General features: G+C 41.6%; 1 non-coding gene across 1 annotated transcript; it reads right to left on the bottom strand.

Annotated features, from left to right (window-relative positions):
• Positions 1–230: 230 nt before the first annotated feature.
• On the bottom strand, positions 231–335 carry LOC148579742 (small nucleolar RNA R71). Its single transcript, XR_015896392.1, has one exon. It is a non-coding gene; the product is annotated as a small nucleolar RNA R71 (small nucleolar RNA).
• Between the last annotated feature and the right edge of the window lie 3748 nt (positions 336–4083).

The following is a 4083-nucleotide window of genomic DNA, read 5'->3' as shown; positions in this document are numbered from 1 at the left end:
GACTTCCAATGGAAGATCCACATCAGTTCTTAGCTAAACTCTTACATATTTGTGATACTGTAAAGACTAATGGAGTTAATCCTGTAGTCTACAAGATGGTGCTCTTTCCCTTTGCTTTAAGAGACAGACCTAAGTTCTAGTTGGATGCCCAACCTAGAGAGAGTCTTGACTTTTGGGAAAAGCTGGTTAATGCTTTTCTGGCTATGTTCTTTTCTCCTCAAAGGATGAGCAAGATTAGAGTTGAAATTCAACCTTTTAGACAAATAGAAGGTGAATCCCTCTATGAAGCTTGGGAGAGATACAAGCAGCTGATTTGGAGATGTCCTCCATACCTGCTCTCAAAGTGGTCCATCATAGGCGTGTTCTATGATGGCTTGTCTGAAATATCCAAAATCTCATTGGATAGCTCTGCAGGTAGATCACTCCACTTGAAAAAAATACCTGCAGAAGCAAGAGAACTCATTGAAATGGTTGCTAACAACCAGTTCATGTACACTTCTAAAAGAAACCATGTAAACCATGGAATCTCTCAGAAGAAAGGAGTTCATGAAGTTGAGACTCTGAATGCCATCCTGGCTCAGAATAAGATCCTGACCCAATAGGTCAACATGATCTCTCAACATCTGACTGGGATGCAAACTGCAGCTAGGAGTAATCATAAAGTTTCTCTCGAAGAAGAAGCTTATGATCCTGATCAGCCTACCATGGAGGAGGTGAATTACATGGGAGAGCTCTATGGAAACACTTACAATCCTTCATGGAGGAACCATCCTAACCTTTGATGGAAGGATCAATAGAAACCTCAGCAAGGTTTCAATAACAACCAAGGTGGTAGGAGCCAAAATAGGTTCCATAACAGACCACCATTCCCATCTTCTCAAGGGAATATGGAGACCCTAAGCAGAACCTTTCTAACTTAGCCATTCTAGACTCTAGCCTCACTAAGACCACCCACAGTTTCATTAATGAAACAAGGTCCTCCATTAGAAATTTGAAGGTACTGGTTGGTCAACTGAGCAAGAGGATCCCTGAGACTCCTCTTGACACTCTTCACAGTAACATTGAGGTGAATCCAAGAGAAGAATGCAAGGCCATAACCATGGAGGTTGAGGCCGAAATAGAGGAGATTGAGAAGGCGTTGAATGCCAGTGAAAAAGCCTTCACTTGGTGTTCAACACCCACAATGGCAGCAAGCCTGGCGTTAAACCCTAACGAGGAAGTCCTCACTGGGCATTTAACGCCCATCCTGGCAGAAAAGTTGGCGTTGAACGCCAGCTAGGGAACACTCAACGCCCAAACAAAAATGCTTTCTGGCGCTGAACGCCAGTGAGGAACCCCATATTGGGCATTCAACGCCTAACCAGGCAGCCATTCTGGCGTTGAACGCCAGTGAGGAACCCCTTACTGGGCATTCAACGCCCACTAGCCCAGGAAAGCTGGCGTTGAACGCTAGCAAGGACATCCCTACTGGGCATTCAATGCCCAGAATACTAGAGGGACTGGTGTTTAACGCCAGTCAGGGTGGATAGCAAGGGCATTCAACGCCCAATAAGCTGACAGAGCTGGCGTTGAACGCCAATGAAAACACACCCTTTGAGTGCTTAAAGCCTACTCAAGAACCCTCTAGCCCAGAACCAAAAGAAACCATAAAGACTATTGAGGTTCCTTTGAATGCACTTCTGCGGTGCATGAGTTTTGATGACTACTCATCCTCAAGTGAGGATGTAGAGACTAGGGAAGAGCAAGTTGCTCGATACCTAGGAGCTCTAATAAAGTTGAATGTCAAGCTATTTGGTACAAATCCTCAGGAGGAAGAACCTCCACTGCTCACTAAAGAACTCCATGCTTTGGTTCAACAAGAGCTACCTCAGAAGCTTCCAGATCCTGAACGCTTTCTAATTCCTTGCACCATAGGCACTATGACCTTTGAAAAGACTCTGTGTTACCTAGGGTCAAGTATTAACCTCATGCCACTCTCAGTAATGGAGAAGCTAGGCATCCTTGAAGTACAACCTGCACACATCTCATTAGAGATGGTAGACAAGATCATGAAGAAGCCATATGACTTAGTAGAGCATGTCTTGGTTATGGTTGAAAACCACTACGTCCCTGCAAACTTCATTGTCTTGGACATTAGAGAGGATGAGGATGATTGTGTCATCCTTGGAAGACCCTTCTTAGCTAATGCAAAAGCCTTGATTAATGTAGCTAAGGGAGAAATGATTTTCCAATTAGGAGAGAACTACATCTTATTCAAGATGTCCAATCCTAATTTTCCCTCTAATAAGAAAGAGACAACTGTACAACACCTAGTGTGCCATCCCTCTCTTTCTATGCAGAGCTTTACAGAGCCCCCAGATATCAATTCTAAGTTTGGTGTTGGGCAACCTTCAACAAGCTCTAAGCACAAAGGTACTACGAAGAAAGTACCTAAAAGCTGGAAGGACAAGAAAGTCCCAACTGAAGGCCTCTCACCTGGCATGAGAGTTGTCTTCACTAAGAATCTAGTCCTACAACATACAGTGAGTTGTGTCCTTTCTCTAGAGCATGTAGAGCTCATTCATGAGAGGACAGGAAGAAAATTCACTATTAGGGGCGAAAATCTAAGCCCATACTCTCCTCCATAAGGAGCTAAAGGTCAAGCTAGTGACTTTAAAAGAGCGCTTATTGGGAGGCAACCCAACTTTACTCAACTACATTTTTCATTTTTCTTTCAGTTGTTAGAGTCATGATTATGTGCATCAGTCAAGAGACAGAATTCACAGCAGTAAAAATAGAGCACTCTCGATGGAGTGTCAAAGTTAAAAATGCTAGTGAGGAAGCCCTCACTGGTCGTTCAACGCCCCAAGAGTGGAGCATTCTTGGCTATTCACACCATGGGCTGAGCTATAAAGTTCGGGTCGGACAAGGATGGAAGGACCGACCTCTTCAAAAGGTTGGCCCTGATGTGAGAAATTTTGTCGGTCTAGAATTTCACAATAAATTCTCGTTGCAAGTATAATTCTAAACCAACAATGAATCCTCACATCAAATTTGATATGGTTGTCACTAGTTCAACCCTAATAAAATAACCGAGAGTATTAATCCCGGGTCGTTCTCCCTAGTAATTACAATGAAGTGCTTTATTATTGGCTATAAAGGAATGTTTTGGGGTTTTTGTAATAAGGGGCAAGAAACATAAATGACAAGAAAGCAAAGGAACTCAAATAATGAAAAGGTCTTGGCAAGGGTTGATGGTTAAGGATCTTTATCCTTGTTACTAACCACAACATGATAATTGCAAGAATCAATCCCATTAAGTCATCCTCTAACAAGTGAAGAAAAGTCAAATGAGCTACATCAATCCTAATCCATAAGTCCTAGCCACCTCACTAATTAACTCAGTGGAAGCTAGAGTCAATGGACACCAATTATCAACTCTTGGACATTAGCAACTCAATTTCACCTAAGTTACCAACCCAAGCTAAGAACACAAAAATCTACTCTAACATCCTTCCAAGCATTTAATCAAATACTTGGAAGGCATAAGAGGAAGGCAAAATAATACTGCAAGGAATATAAATCTATAACTACTAATTGCAAGGAATTAACAATAACAAAGCAATTAAACAATAAAAGAAATCAAACCTAAATTGCATTAAAGGAAAATAGGAGGAATAAGAGTGCATCAACAATAAAGTAAACAAATACAAGAGTAGAATACGAATCTAAAAAAGCAAAGGTAAAGGAAAAAGAAATTAAAAATGAAAAGTAAATCAAAGCATGAATTAAACCTAGATCTAAGAAATCCTAATCTACATCTAACCTAATTCTAGAGAGAAGAGAGAGCTTCTCTCTCTAGAAACTAACTAAAGCATGATGAAAACTCTCCTATGTGCTTCCCCATCCCCCTTTGACTCCTCTTGATTTCTGGTGCACGAAATTGTGATCATCAATGGCGCCATCAACATGGTACGCTCAATTGTAATCTCAACTTTTTATCACAACTTCGCACAACTAACCAGCAAGTGCACTGGGTCGTCCAAGTAATAAACCTTACGTGAGTAAGGGTCGATCCCACGGAGATTGTTGGTATGAAGCAAG

The sequence above is a fragment of the Arachis ipaensis genome, chromosome B10 (genome assembly GCF_059453495.1).
Source record: "Arachis ipaensis isolate K30076 ecotype BB chromosome B10, ASM5945349v1, whole genome shotgun sequence".
Classification (NCBI taxonomy): domain Eukaryota; kingdom Viridiplantae; phylum Streptophyta; class Magnoliopsida; order Fabales; family Fabaceae; genus Arachis; species Arachis ipaensis.
The sequence above is the reverse complement of the archived record's forward strand: the minus strand, read 5'-3'. Positions and strand labels throughout refer to the sequence as shown.